We start from the raw sequence: 16,799 nt of genomic DNA on the forward strand, positions 1-16,799 counted from the left end.
CTTTGATGAGAGAGCTTGATCCTTCAGGAGATGGAGATTTGTAAGAAGAGTGTACAGCTCCAATGGACCAAACCATGTCTGGCGTGTCGATGGTTATGACAAGTTAAAACCATATGGTTTGGCAATTAGTGGCTGTATAGATGGCTACTCCCGCAAAGTACTGTGGTTGGGGTGTTGACCAACCAACAATGATCCTAGGGTCATTGCTCAAAACTATCTGCAATGTGTCTCAGAAAGTGGGATCGTACCAATGCGGCTTCGCATGGACTGTGGCACTGAAAACGGCACAATGGTGGCAATCCATTGTTCGTTAAGATCATCATACACTGATGGTTTTGCTGGAGCTGCCAGTCATACGTATGGATCCTCAACTGCAAACCAACGAATAGAAAGCTGGTGGTCTTACTTCAGGAAACAAAGGTTTGGCCCTCAACATTTATTTACATCTTTGCACCTGTACTGATCACTATATCTTAGAATTGTCATTGAATTTTATTTTCTATAGAATATAATTACTCAAATTAAGTACTAGTACCTGTGTTCTTAATTACAGTACTTTCAAAATATTTTTCCCTAACATTGAAGATTTTTTCATGTATTCATCTTATGTCAGCCATTACTCTTAATCTCTTTACTGTATATTCAGTGTGACAGAAAATAAATTTATTTCCAAACAGTCACACAAATTGCAAAATTTCAATGTACAATAAAATGTAATAAAATTTAGTATTACATTTTTAACTCTTAACACTTGTTAGAAGTAAATTATACAGGATGAACTTAACTTCCGCATCCCTGCATGCCAACAGATGAACCTCCATATACAATGACCAACCACAACATTAAAACCAGCTGCCTAATATAGTGTATGCTCTTTGTATGTTTTGACAGTTTTCCATTAGTCAGCATTGGTCTTTTTCAGCAATTTGTGCAGTAGTAGCTCTGGGAGCAGACTAAACTTTGCTTTGCAAGCCTATTAAGCAGGTGGTATTAATGTTGCAACCAGTGTGCCACTTGACTAAAAACAAATATTTTACCCCCAGGTTTGGTGGAAGTGAATGTGGGTTCCCAGTCTGTCAGGAGGAATTGGCTGAGTTTGCGGTTGAGCCAACTTGCAGTCCATGTGGAGACGACAATCTCCAGGAACACTTTGGGGAACTACAGAGACAGAGTGGCCTGATGCAGTCATTGACCTGGGAGTCATGTGTGGAAAACTAATATCAGATTGAAGACCATGGCTGATATGTAATTAAATGTGTCTGTATTAGCTATTTTTATTTTATCATTTCCTAAGTGTTCTTTCATACATGGCTGATTTAATGTATAATGTGTAATGACAGTTCACTGTGTTGCAGCATACTCTCTGCTCAGAGAAATATGCTGTTCTGCATATAGGCAGACTATGTCCTAACTGCATACTGTTTTTCTCTCTCACTGTGGTATCACAATTCTATCACTGTAACTTTTGTGCATGTGCTTAATTCACTCAACTTTTGAACTGTTCCACTTCAGCCCCAAATACTGAACCTTAAAAGGTAAAGTCCCAGCAGCTGTTAGGCACTATAGCCTATTCTCATTTTCCTTTTTTCTGTAGAGGTACATGCAGAAGCTTGTGATTGGTTAATAGACTGGTTCTGCCTAGTAAGATACTGGTATAATTGACACTTCCTTGTGCATGTTCAACTCACATTGAGAAAGTTTAGAGCTGTGTGCAGTCTCCCAGCTGGTACATTGTAATAAAAGAATACAAAGACAACCTTCGATTTCTCTCACCTGTTTACTACAAAATAACTTTTCCAGAACAAGTCCAACTTGCCAAAAAAGGTCACAACTGTCATTTTCAGAATCAAGATAGCAACGGCCTTAATAGATGAACATCAGATTTTGGGTTCTGAATTCTAAATTTAATATAGTCCAAAACCAGGAGAGTTTTGTATCCCAAAGTCCATATCTTTTTGAAACTGACGATTAGTCTTTTCTGCATGATATTTTAGAACAGATTTGCCGAGATGTCATGAATACAACTTTCTGTTCACCTGTACTAGTGCTAGGCTGTGGATCAGGAGGTGCAATGGGAGGGACAACAGGAGGGACTTTGTTTGGCAGATCATTTAAAAAACTGATGTTTCTGCCACACAGACAACAAAATGCAGGAGACGCTATCAGTGCAGATCCGCAGAATGGACAATACATCTGTGGTGGTGGGGAAGAAGAGGAGAGTTACTAAAATTGGAAAGGTCCAATATAAGGAGATTGTACAGTATATGAGAGAAAACTAAAGTTAACGTTGAAATTGCACACCTGATTTGCACAAAATCTGTTATATACTTTATATATATTGAAAATAAAAGTTATTTCACTGCACCTTTTTATCCATTTTATCTACGCTGCTTACCATACAGAAACACTAGTTAGCTAACGCTATTATCCCGAGTTACTAGGTTTAACGTGAGCTAATAAGAGTTAAACACAGTCTGTGGCACACTATCCTTAGCTAGGTACATTTGTTGCTCTTTTATAGTACCGTAAGAGATGACGGGCAATTATTTAAAAAGGAACTTAATGGAAAACGTACCGTTTCTGTAACCTTGAAAATGCCCCGTGGTCTTCTTCTTGTTCTTTTTCTTCTTATAATAACTTAAATTAGCTTAGCTAGTTCTTTTGCCGTAGTATTCTTCTTAATTTTCGCGGTAGTATTCACTACTTATTCTTCTTCTACTTCCTTAATGTTGGGATGAACCCATCATTGCGATCAGGCTCCCCCTATTTCCATTTTCTCTCTTGCATGTGTTTTCAGTTAATGCAGCGTTTTCCTTTTGCATGTGTTTTCAGTTAATGCAGCGTTTTCCTTTTGCATGTGTTTTCCGGTTAATGCAGCGTTTCTGTCTTGCATGTGTTTTTTTGGTTAATGCAGCGTTTTCCTTTTGCATGTGTTTTGTTCAATACCGCGTTTCTGTCTTGCATGTGTTTTGTTCAATACCGCGTTTGTGTCTTTTGCATGTGTTGTGTCTTTTGCATGTGTTGTGACCGTGTCGGCCACCGTACTTAATGATCTATTCAACCGTAAAACAGAACAAAAATACATAAGACCATTTGACACAGTTCAGTAAACCGTCCTACTGTAATAACTCAGTTCAGTCCGTGGAACACCTAGTTCCTACCACAACCACAATAAATAGCTGTCGGTCCTGCTGCTGGGAAGATGAGGACGAGGACGAAGATGGCATGCACAGCGGGAATGAAGGTGATGAATGTAGGAAATCCGATGAGTAGTGGAATGATGATGACCGGTGATGAACAGGCTGATAATCTTCTCCAGAGTATCAAAATGGTGGCTGTCCAGGCAGAACAGTAGCACAAAAAAACCAGCTGAGATGTCATATACGATTTCCAGCTTCCTAACTGTCCTTTGCTCCTTGGTTTTAATTCTTGGTTTTAATGAGTCATTTAGTGGCCATCATTTCTGCCGCCTTTGTTTGATTGAAAAGGCTGATTCTCAGACAGTATACAGTGAGGATGATCCGAAGGTAATTGTTCGTGGAAAAGAAATCTTTAAGATGCATTGTCAGTCTCTCCAAGAAAACCCACAATTGAAGTCACTGTATGGCTTAAAAAAAAATTCTGCTCTTAACACACTGACATACTTTCATGTTTCGAATAATTACTCATTTGATATTATGCATGATCTTCTTGAGGGTGTGGCTCAGTACGAAATTAAACTGCTTTTTCAATATCTCACACAAAACTTTTTATCTGAACAGGATTTGCTTTCCAGAATTTATTCTTTTGATTATGGATTTTTAGAACGTAAAAACCGACCCACAAAGGTTATCTTAGAGAGTGCTGGTAATGGCATTGGTTTGAATTCTATTCAGACATTGTGTCTTGTAAAAAACATCCCACTGTTATTTGGCGACATTGTTCCTCCAGGAAACAAACACTGGAGTCTGTTGCTTTTATTGCTTCAAATAATGAACATAGTTTTTTCACCTTCTCTCACTTTTGGCATGACAATTTATTTGAAACATTTGATTGTTGACCACCACAAATTATTTAAGTGTCTGTATCCACTTAAAACATTATTACCTAAACATCATTTTATGATCCATTACCCATTTTCTATAAGGAAAATTGGCCCCTTGTTATATATGTGGAGTATGCGGTTTGAAGCCAAGCACAAGTGGTTTAAAGATTCTTTGAAAAACTTTAAAAACATAACTAAATCATTTGCAAAAAAGCATCAGATGGCCATTGCCCATCACTGGGAAACCTTCACCCTCAGTAATATTGAGTATGGGCCAATTAAGTCATTTTCCCTGACACCTGAGAATGTTGTCAACATTGAAATGCTTGACGTGAACTTGTCAAATGATGTTTTCTCAACAAGTTGGGTTAAAGTTGATGGTGTAGAATATAGAGCTGGACTTGTAATTTGCACTGCAGTGGAAGATGATTTGCCAGTTTTTTGTGAAATAAGTGATGTACTTTTGGTTGAAAATCTGATTTATCTATTAGCAAACAAGCTATTCACAGAGATTTTTGATGAACATCATCATGCATTTAGAGTACTGCGAAGTGAGGAAAGGTGTATTGTTAAAATGTCTAAGCTTAAATTTTATAAGCCGTTTGACATTCAAAGTTCTTATAGTGTTGCAGATGAAGGTTTGTATATTGTACCTTGCTTTGTAATTTAATTGAATTACACAATTGACTTGGAATTGGGAAAGAAAACAAATAAATGTTGTTGTTATGGAAATTAATTTGTGTGTGGATTTTATTTAACACATTTTAAAGTACATAGGTTAACACTGAACAGAGTGACACTACCACTCCCAAATGTAACTCTGACGTATTTAATTTGAATCCCTCTTGGTGTTTCCTTAACACTTCTATGAGTTAAAAAAGGTAACTCTGAAAAAGTGTTAAATATTTAACTATTTCGAAAGTGTTAATTTAACTCTGGAAAGTGTGGAGCTATATAAACTCTGAACTCTGTGAGAGTCAAATCAACACTGGACTTTTTACTGTGTAGGGAGCATACGTATGCAAAGTAATTATAGATTTTCACTGGTCAAAGGATCCCTTAAAAGGGGCAATGGGGGCATTGTCAAATAGAAATTTGCAAAAGGACAACAGACTGCTTGACTGTATTCACTGTAGAATTATTTTGGCATTACAGTGGGCAGAGCAACTGAGACCAAACAAAATACTCATATGTAGAAGAACTACATCAGCACCAAAAAGCATTAAGACAAGTACAGTCAGTACTCATTGAGATATGCTCTATGAAATACTGATCACCCATTCAACAATAGTTAAATGAGGGAAAACATATCATATTCATGTGGGTTCCAGTACCTGGAAATGAGAAAGCAGATAAATTAGTGAAAGAAGCAATACAAAAAGAACTTATTGACACTAATATTAATCTGTCAAAAAGAGAAGGAAAGAGTATAGTGTGGAAGGAAATGAATCAACAATGGTGACAGTACTGGGACAGAGCAAGAAAAGGACGACATTTAGACGCAATCCAGAGTCACGTAGATGTGACGATGAATAGAGAATCAAACAGACAACAGCAGGTAGTTTTGACCAGACTGAGGACTGGACATGCTTTTCTTAACAACACAATTTTTAGAAAGTAATACTATGCACCTCCTCTCAAAGGGAGGTGTGAAGCCATGATTTATGACCCTGATGATGTCACAATTTTTTGCACTTTGCCGTCAACCAGTTTTCCCAAGTTGTATTTTTTGTTTATTCTACAGCGTACACCTAAATATCATAAAGTCTTCTTTGTCATGGGAATTTGGCTGGGGTTAGGCGTTAGTTTTATGGAAGTTTACCCCCAATAGTTTTGATAGATGTGAGAAATAAAACTGAATTAAATTTAAAATAAAAATAAATAGTACATCTATCAGAAATTTAGGGGTAGGCTTTAACATTCAGTTTGTATTAACAATTAAGAACCATTCACAATCACTGTAAATGATGCAATATACAACTGATTCTTCACAGAACTACCACTAGGGACACTATCATCATTATACCACATGTTATCTACCATGTATGGATTTAAAAGAAATGGATGCTGGTTTAAAACCATTAGGAGGCAGTAATGATGTTGAGGATACTAGATGCTGTAAAAACCTGAAAGAAGAAGTAGTAGAAGTTAATTGGGTCTTAAGTGGGGGAGGGAAAGACATACTGTGAAGAATTTTGTTGGTAGTGCATCTAGTGATGGGCAGATGAAGCTTCATGAAGCAATGAAGCCTTTCATCCAATTGGTTCACTCCAGCGCAAAGCTTCTTGAAGCTTCATTTGCTCTAGTAGGACATCTACTGGATGCAACAATATCAGTTGGCATGAATTTGAAGTGTGTGGCATTTTGCAGAAAGCCTGTGAATAAAACTGTCAGCAAAATAAAGAAGTATGCAAAACATGTATATTGTAGTGATGGCAGTATACTGTGTATATACATATATACTGGCAGTATGGAAAATGATTATTTGGAAATGATGAAAATGGAAATGATTATTTACAGTGAGGTGAGGGTGGTTGGGGTTGGGGTATGGACAATGATTGTGCTTTTGTAATGTTGAGGTATGGCCAGTGATTATGGTTTAGGGGACACATCATTGGTTTTTATTTAAAAACAACAGTTTCTCCACTGTGGCAGGTCTTAGGCGATTTCTTTTTCTCCATCAAACACCCACATTTTGAATGGAGCCTGAGGGGTTTATATCGCTGTCAAAACTCGCGGCAAAATCCGAACCACTTCCTGAATCAGTCACGTGGTACAGCCGGGCAGCGAGGCTTCGGACGTCATCATTTTCAGCTCCTCTCCTAAATGACGCAAGCTTCGATACGCGCATCGCGGAAACGCCCCCTCCCCTACTCGACACAAGCTTCGAAGCTTCCTTAGGGAACGTCACATCACTAAGTGCATCAAGGTCCAGTGAATGGCTCTGGAGCAGAAGAAAGGTGTGTGAATGGGGTAAACCAATGTGTGGATTATGTCTGATAAGATGGAGTAAACCATCAAGACATTGGGCTTAACAAAAAAATGTTTGATACTTACAGCAGGCTTGAGGCCTACTTGCTGGTGCTAGCATGAGCAAATTAGAAGTTTGGTGAAGTGATTGGCAACATAGGGTGGAATCTGATATAGTACAAAAGGAAGCTGAGTTAGTTGAAATGTTTTTCTGAAATGTTTGGTGACTAGGACAGCACTTGAAATGTTTGCTAGTGTTAGTACTTGATATGGCTTAGTTGAAATGTTTGTTAGGGTTTCTTAGTATTTGCCATGGCTTAGTTATTTCTTGGTAATGGTCACCTTGAATTATGACCGTAGATGTTAATGGTTGGTTAGGATTGGACAATGATATTATTTAATGTGGAGCTACATTTAACTTGTATTGCAAGTTTGCATATGAATGCTCATCCATTCTTTGGCACATTTAATTGTGTAATATTGACATTTGCAGCTTAGAAACTGCTGAATTTTAGAAAAAAAAATTCTGCCCAGTTTTACGTAAATAAAAATCTAACTAAATTCTTAATATATACAGTAAATAACAGATCAAGTCAGTGTTATGTTAAGCAATGTGTACACACTGAAATTTCCTCTCCAGTACACTAAAATAACTCATTCTTACACACCAACCTGAGATCACTTTCACACAGTTTGGTGTGACAGCAGTGTACCAAATTAACTCTCTCTCGCTCTGTCTGCCACTGACGTTATTATCCTGTAGTGTACTGATACTGTTAAAGAGGGATCTGGTTCTTCCTATAACAGTTCTGAGCAAAGTTACCTTTGTTGGAGTTCTCAGAAATGTCACCCCAGGATTAACAATCTCTCTTTTTCTGGTTATTTCTATAATAACCAGTGGAAACACTTTGAATGTGTCTTACATCTGCTATAGTAGATGTTGTTAAAATAGAAATAAAGCAGCAAGATTTTTTTTAAATATAATTGTTATGCAAACACTGGAAAGTGGGTCCAAGGACATGTATCTAATTGCTGATTAGTGAATGTAACAGGATTTTAAAATCGCAAATTGCTCCAAAAGCTTTACTGTGTTACCAAGGCGAACATTTTGGTGTCACAAACCTATGCGCTTATACATACAAATTAAGCTGTTGCCTTTGTTATAGCACTAACTGTACTGTACCTGCCAGTGTTGCTAAGCATCAGTCCAAATGAGTTTGTCCTCAGGCTGTCTGGGACTGACTGGTAGCGTACAGGAAATTGCTTAGTAACTGTAGGGGGTCTGAGTTATTTGCATTTCTTTTGGCATTTATATTACAATCACATACTTCACGGCAGGTTGTTTGAAATGTTTCTCAGAAAAGCCTGAAGCATAAATATTCTTTGAACATTAAAGATCGGTTGTCTCCAATGATCAAAAACTACAGTGCTGCAGTGGTTCTCTTTTAAGTTTAATGCAGTCCTGCTGACGGCTCCAGGTTTCAGACACTGCTGATTCAGTGACATTTCATGACCCCTGCAGTGCATTATCACGCTCTAATCTATTTTGAATAATACAGGATGGCATCTTAAAAATACTGCACTTTTTTATGCAGTAGATACATTATAGTGATTAAAAAAATTACATACTGTACAGTAGTCTGTGTGTGTGTGTGTGTGTGTGTATATATATGTACATATATGTATGTGTGTGTGTGTATATATATATATATGTGTGTGTGTGTGTATAGTGTGATGCATACATTTCTGATTGCACTAAGTATAACATGACAATGCTGACAAGTTCTCAAAACATTTTTTTTTATTATAAATTATACCAGTGTGAGTTCTCTCATTAAGAGTGTCATCATGGCTAAAATGTAAATTTTCCTGTCATTTGGATGTTCATATTTTTGCACAAATTTTAATTCTGAACAATATTTATATTTTTCTTCCCCATGTCTCTCCTCTCAGATAGTTGATATGATGTCTAGAAATAAAGACAGTCTTCAGTGTTTCATATTGATGCATGCTAGCACCTTTCGACAGATGATGGCTGTGCTTTGGTAGTAGTAGTAGTTCTCAGGGAACAAGTTTATAATCAGTTCGGTGGATTATCAAATGTAATGTTCACTTTTGGGGAAAAAAAAAAATGAACAAAAATCTCTTTCCAGAAATAAAAGTACTTTTTGGATGCTTTAAAAACCACAATCCATCTGCTGTTTGCTCTGTTGTGTTGACAGGAGACATCTCTACTACAAATCACACCCAAAGTAGCAGCATGATTAGATACTGTAGCACTGCAGGTAACTATATTTAAAATATATATTTTTGTATTTGTGGTGAACACACTTGTCAAATAATACCTTGTCTCATGGGATGCTTCTGATGTAGGCCTTTTTACATTCTGTGTGACTGCGAGCTGAAGACTCACAATGTTAGTATTTCAGTTTGCAACACCTCATTATGCTGAGTTTAAATTTGGTTTGTTATCTGTGACTGAGTTGGCAGACCAGCTCTGGGTCACCAGTTGGAGAAACTGCACACACAGCCTTTTTTTTTAATGTAAGATAAGACGGTATATTATCGCGTATAATAGAGGTTGTTCAGATTTGAACACACTAATTGTTTTTTTTTTTTCTAATCTAAACCAAACTGAAATTCTGTGTTAAGTTAGATCCCCTTTGACTTAACATTGTCTCTTTCTGGATGCTCATCAGGCCCTCCATGCAGCAATACATGTGACCTTTACATGATGAACCATGAGGAGCTACAGCTTTGACATATCGTTTTGTCTTGGGAGGCTTAGCTAAGAGGCTCAACTTTCCTCAGTGTGGAGAGTTCTGAGGCCTTTTGAAAGGCCACTCTCCATTTTCAGAACATTTAACAAGCACCTCCGACAGACTGTATTTGGTTGGTCCCCATGAATCATATCTGCTCACCCACATCATCCTCGTTTATTTGTTCTAATGTGTTCTCAGCTTTTAGAAAAAGAGAACTTTTTTTTTTATCTTTGTGCTGAGCTCAAATTTTTTTTTTGTCAATATCTCTTTCTAGCACACGTGTTCTAAGGTCTGTTTGGAAACTATGTGCCTAATGTTTGCTTTGATTTAATTCAAAATTTACATGAAACTTTGAAGGTGAAATGCTAGTGTTGGTTACTACTGTAGGAAGCCATGGGTGAGAGGCACTTAGCTTAGTTTTGCACAAAGACTGGACTTGTTAAACGTTGGAGAAAGATTGTGGTCACAGTTAAAAATCAGGAGACTTTAACTGGTGGTACATGACAGGTCCAATGCATAACATGACTTTCTACCACGCAGTCACCACACCCTCACTTCCCACTTGTGACTTAAAGGGCACACCACTTCCTGCATCAGTGGATGTCAGCACTAAATTGTAAGGCACAGAATCATCCAAAATTAACAAAAAAAAATCCAAACATGACATCTGAATTCCCCCGCCCCCCATTGTTTTCTCTTATTTTTCTGCAAGGTTTATATGCTTGAGTGGAAACTGTATGTCTTGAAGGCTAGAGCTTCCAACTAGAGTGGCTTTATAAAACATCCCATGTTTTCAGCTGCTTTGCTGATTAAAAATGTAGACAATAAGCACAAAACCTCCAAGCTCAACTTATTCATTTATTTTCATACCAAACCAAGGTGAACCACATCCACTGGCTGCCTGAAAAGTAGTGAAAAACAAGCTGAACACACCATGAAATTTTTAGGAGCAAATGCTGACTGTAATATTAATAATGTGACTTTAATGACCAAAGTACTTTAATGGAATAAACCAGGAAAACACTCCTTTATAGTCATTATATTCGGAAGTGTCATCAGGACGTTCTTCTGTTCGGGGTCTTTCTGCTGGATACAACAACCAAGTTGTTTATTTTGAGGGAGAGAAAAACACATTTGGAAACCTTCAGCTCCCAAAAGAAAAAGACATTCACTTTGAAGACGAGCAGTGATGTCGGCATGTGTAACAAAGCACCAGCATGACTTCGAGGGGGGAAAAAAAGCAAATAGAAATGCACACCATCACTCTTGACACTATGTGGTAAGTCATCAATCAAGATTTACAGATACAAAGTGGAAATTTAAAGTCCACACAAATATGATGGCAACATTATAAAACTCTCCTCCATAGTTTCTGGAAAATCTAATGCTAGTTTGCAGCTCTGTAGGATGTTTTCCGTCTCCGTTTACAAAGATGTTCAGAAAGGTCTCTGTTCCATTATTCACTGTTACTGAATCATTTCACTTCATTGCCTTTTCTGAGGATGAAAATGTCCCAGCAATGGCCGGCAATACATGACTGTGTATAAATGTTGGTTAATTGAACTTGTACAGACTGAATGTTACTGATAGACCACTTTTCATAATTCAGTAGTCAGGCAGCTCTGATGCCGTCGACACAAAGGCTGACGGTTTCAGTGGAGCTTGCTGTAAGCCCCAGTTATGTCAGCAAACACTTTTAATCCGCTTATATTTTGAACCTGTGTAGTGCAACTTGTCATGCATTTCCGATTGATTCTTTTGTTGGCTTCATTTAGCTTTAGAGTGTCTGTGCCAACCACAAGCCATTAAGCTGTGCCCATTTTACAGACCGAATAGAACAGATGAACCTTGTTACGTCTTTTACCTCTATTCTCAGATTTCAAGGGGGCGTGTGAAGTCATTCAGATGTAAATTGGCCCACTATACATTCACAAGAAGAGAGCCGTTATAATATGAGGTAAATTGTTAGCGTATGATTTTCTGTAATTTACCAAAAAGATGACAGGCTGCTAGATGATTGTTTTTAAAGTGCACTAACACACCGTTTCCAGCTAGTGTTTCTCCTAGCACTTCATATTGAAAGATGCTAAAATGAGGTGAGTGTCTGTGATGACAGATCATGAATCTTTTCTTGGGCATGGAAATCATTTTCTGACAGCAGAGACATTTGATATTGCCAATGGTAAAATGTTGTTCATTAAATCGGTGATTGTGTTGTGACTAGAAATGTAATGCAGTGAATATTTCCAGCCAGAAACCACATGTAAGGCTTCATTGAAAAACAGAAACTGGATTAATCCTATTCTCTCTTTAAAAGGCTGACAGTAGATTCATATAGGCTGAAAACCATTATAAAGCCTCATCCGGTTCTTTCAAACCAGGAACTCCGAGGGACGACTCAGACCACTTGAGTATATAAAAAATATAACCGTGCTGGTTTATTCAAAGAGTCACAGGCAAGAATTAACACTTCCAGTCCAGAGATCTTCCAACCCCCAGGCTGCCAAAGCAGCCCGGAAACCCAAAAGCCCCCGAACCAAGCATTGCTATACAATATTAATCCTTTCGGGGCTGTCGAACCGTGACGTCACCCGATAAGCAAGCCTTGCAGCTGCTATAACGTTTAGCCAAAACATGAGGAAAAGTCAAGGTGCGTGACTGTTGTTTTCGTGGTGTGTATCTAAAACAATTGGACATAACCTTACACATTAAGACAAATATTAAGACTAGCATTACAGTTGACACTAACAGCAGTTTTCCTGTAACCTTGACGTGCCTGCAGTCTGCACTGCAGGCTGAATAGTTAACAGCCTAAGCTAGTCACCCTGTCTGCACTAAACATTCCTAGACAACAAATCTCTGAATATCTATCTAACTAAAAAATAACCCAACAATTCATGTCAACTGCCCAGGATGTCGCTTTACTCAAATGGGCGCAGTATGACCAGCTTCCTCATGATCTCCAATGAGTCCCACTTCAGCCACTGTTAGCTGTAAATTAAAAACTCTCCTTGTGTCTTGGACTTGTGGCTATAATTTACTTTCACTCAAACTGTAATATAATTATTATTCCTTTGTCTACTTTTGACTTTTTTTTATTTCATGGTTTCCTTTAGGTGTTGTTTTAATTTGTCTTATGTAAAACATGACAGAATAACAGTTCTTCCAAGTTGATAGATATAAATTTGTCCTGCATAATTATAACTTTGACCAAAGTTGTTTTTGATCCTGTTTGTTTGCCTTGGTTCTTAAAGGAGTAGTTCAGCATTTTGGGGAAAGGCATTTATTCCCTTTCTGGCAGAGAGGTAGATGTGAAGATACCTCAAGATGGCACCTGACATAGTTGAGCACCAAGCCTCCAAATGGCAAAACAGCTAAGTGGTTCTGTTTCAGTTGAAAACAAAAACAGCATAAATAAACAAACTTCAGTTTTTGTATGTATTATATAAACATACCTTTTGATAGAGCCAGGTTCTTCCTGTTCCCACTCTTTGTGCTAAGCTAAGCTAAGCGTCTGCTGTAAGAAACCGATAGTAGAGTTGAATTTCACATGTAACGCTCCATCAGAAAGTGAATAAGGGTATTTCACAAAATGTCTGACTATTCTTTGAACGTGTTATCACTTGGATTTTACACCAAGACCTGGCTCACAGTGCTAGAGCACAGTGCGCAGGAGTTGTTCACATGTTGAACCTTAGACACATCTGAAATCCTTCTTCCTTTTTCAAAATTTAAACCCTTTACTTTGTTCTGTGTTTCTATTTGAGCATATATACATAGGTCTACATACAGTGACCAGAGCAGAGTGCGGGCTGGAGTGAGCAGAACATATCTTAAAATATTTAATGTCAGTTGGGGGTTGAGGGCTGCTGAAGGGGGTTATGGTAGAAGACGAGAAGGAGTTGGACTGATACTGACTGAAGGAGCCCATTTTCTCTGAAAGCATGGAAGTAATGACACAATGGAAATGCTTGAAGTCACAATGCGCTAAACTAGAGCCAACAAACATCAAATAGCTTTTCTACAATCTATGATTCCCTCTGAGAATCCATCCCAGGCGGGCAGAAGCAATCTCACCGGCTTTGCATTTGCTCTGATTATTGTCTCCTATTCTCCAAAGTAAGGTCATTAGTTCCACAATTACTGATATTCAAGAGCGACTCACCATTTTTTTTACAAAGTGCCTACACATTAAGGGTTAATGAGGCATTACATCAACAGAGCACGTCCACCGTCCATGTTTATGATGCCGATAGCATTTTATTCACACCCTGTAAACAATCACAACAGCTTTATGGTTCCATTTCATTAGAAGTGCCTTCATAAATCTGAACATTATATTAATAATTACCTATGGATGTGTGTATCGATCAAAAAGTCTAACAGATGCTTTAGTCTTGTAAAACATAACTGGTACAGAGTGTACAAAGTTTTGGAGTCTCTGTAAACCTTTTGCTTTTTGTCCTGTCCACAATGGCTCATGTCCGTCCGATGGTCAGGAACATACTGTAAGTCTGATTGTTTTTATAGGTTTCATATTTAAAACTCAAAGCAAAACAAACTAATAAAAAAGAAATAAACTGATATTAGGCATGTCTCTTTGGAGATGCATGCCTGCCCAGTGTCATTAAAACAAACAAACAGGAAATAGGTACATTTTGTATGTGGAGTGTCTGAAAGATCAGTGATTGTCAGTCGTCTTCAGATTATAGATGACTTTATCTGTCTTGCAACACTCAGTGCTGTTTAGTCTGTAATACATTCATTCTCACCAGCTGCTGGGATTTTGAAAGCTTCAGGGTCTGTAAAGCTTGAGGTGAGGCTTGCGGGCTCTGGGATTTGTCAAAAATCACAAAAGTGGTGAAAGCCTGGGTAACCGGTGGTCATTTGGCAGCACTCACTGTGTTCTCCAGTCCTGAACACATCACCGGCCTCATTCCCTCACTTGAAGAAGGACTTAATTATCTAAGTTACAGACTGCATTTATCAGGTGTTCTGCAGTGGGTGTCTGTTATGACCGCTACCCCTTCTTTTCCCCTGGGGGTCCTTTGGGCACAGTTCTGTTCACTGAATTAACATCCTCTGTGATTCCACATTTAAATGGAAGGGAGCAGACATATGTAGCTTGGTCCTCAGCTAACACTGAACAGTTGTTTGACCTGCAAAGCTGAAGCGTCTATAATAGTTTATGTTTTGTCTTCTTGTTAATTTCTTCCCAACAAAATAGCATATAATTGTTATAATCCTCAGCAACGTCCTGTTTCAGACTTTTATTGTGGTGCACTTCCCCTTCCATATTCAGCCCCTGTATCGGTCACACCTCGAACCTGCCACTTACCTGCCTTGTTGTCTGCTTGGCTGTCTGTCTGCTGCCTGTGACCTTCGCTGTGTTTGCTCATTTGGATTCCCCTGTGCTGGTACTGCTGTTTCCCTGACCTCTTCAGCTTGCTAGCTGCCTTCCCTGGTTGCCCTACACTATCTCTACCCTCTTGTGTCACTTTCACTGTTCACTGTGAAAAGAATGATTACCTACCTGTTTACCTGCAAAAACTGCTTCCTCACCTGTTAACCTTGTCGTGGCTGGAATGTGATACAGACTAAATCAATTCAGACAAATCATCCCAATTTAAATAATCATTTAATGTTACAATTATTCTGAACAGAGTAGTAGTTAACTAAGCCATCTGGTAGTTAGGAAACAGAGAATAGAATCACTCCACCTGCAGTGGGATAGATAAAGTATTAAATAAGAAGACTGGACTGACTGGTGCTCTGACAGAGTCAGTCAGTCAGTCAGCCCACAGTCAGTCAGTGTTCCCCTGGTCGGGTCTAAGCTCACTTTTCATGGTAGCATTCTCATCCCCTTCTTCTCTAACCCAGCTATCCTAGCCTTTTATCTGCTCGCAGTTACACAGCCTTCCATGGCCTGAGCCAGAGATGCAGTCTCATGCCAGCTCCACACCCCTTCTTCCGAGCATTGTCTAAGATGTCCAGTACATGAACTTCTAGGTCGCATTGACCTCGCGCACATTTCCTTTTTCTAAACCTGAACAGAGCACACGAACAGTTCACATAAGGCTGAAGCTATTCCCCATCTAAGGAGGAAGTTTACCCATAAGTTAAACAAGGGGGACACAGCCCAAGATATTCTTGCTTGAGCAAGAGAAGAGAAACAGATCAAGCTTACATAAACACTTAGCTCACCCTTACATAACTATTACAAATAATATCTATATATGAACTACATACTGTTCTATTACATATGACCTCTGGCCTGGTACCTTGTTTATTTTTAACCACTACAACCTGCAAAGTGTTTTTACCCATCTGTTTACCTACTAGCCTGTTAACCTGTATAAAATAAATCAATTCATATTACAGTCATTATGACCTTCCTGCATTCTCATGTGCTGCAATTCTGCCTTAGTTACTTACCTAAGTGTCTAGTGGTTACCTGCCACCTGTAATTCTGCCTTAGTTACTTAAGTGTCTAGTGGTTACCTGCCACCTGTCCACTCTCTGCTAATTGTACTCACTGGCTGCTGACCTCCATTTTGTGTGTGCTTCCACCATTTTCATTTGTGTCTTCATTAAATCAGCAGTAAATAATTACTGTCTGTCGGGTCTGCATCTGGGTTCTCCTTATTTATAAAACATGATAATGTTCAGCAGTGACTTGGAAATCCTAAAAACTGCAACATTGGGGGCGCTGTGGTAGCAATCATTTGACATGAATTAATAGCCAACAAAAGAATTTATTTACCTATTAGAAAGTCAAAGCTTTGTGAAATATGCTTATTTGCTTTACTGCCTAGAGCTGGACAAGTACCTCTGGACCACTCATATCTGTCCATTAAATATAATTCTATAACCATCAGCCTGCTACATAGCTTAGCACAGCACCTGGTTGTCAGACGATAACAATAAAACTTGATAAATAAACACAATGTATCAGATTTGATTAATCCTAACCTAACCCAGCTGAAAAAATTTTGATACCTGATACAGACATGAGCATCCAAAATGTTGCATTTATGTTATCT

At 38.3% G+C, this 16,799-nt stretch overlaps 1 long non-coding RNA gene across 1 annotated transcript; it reads left to right on the top strand.

The window, feature by feature from the left end:
* Window positions 1-6,862: 6,862 nt before the first annotated feature.
* On the top strand, window positions 6,863-11,005 carry LOC109965877 (uncharacterized). The gene is made up of 3 exons (XR_002275705.1): window positions 6,863-6,984; window positions 9,217-9,279; window positions 9,694-11,005. It is a non-coding gene; the product is annotated as an uncharacterized LOC109965877 (long non-coding RNA).
* Window positions 11,006-16,799: the final 5,794 nt, after the last annotated feature.

This window comes from Monopterus albus, unplaced genomic scaffold (assembly GCF_001952655.1).
Source record: "Monopterus albus unplaced genomic scaffold, M_albus_1.0 scaffold105.1, whole genome shotgun sequence".
In the NCBI taxonomy this organism is placed as follows: domain Eukaryota; kingdom Metazoa; phylum Chordata; class Actinopteri; order Synbranchiformes; family Synbranchidae; genus Monopterus; species Monopterus albus.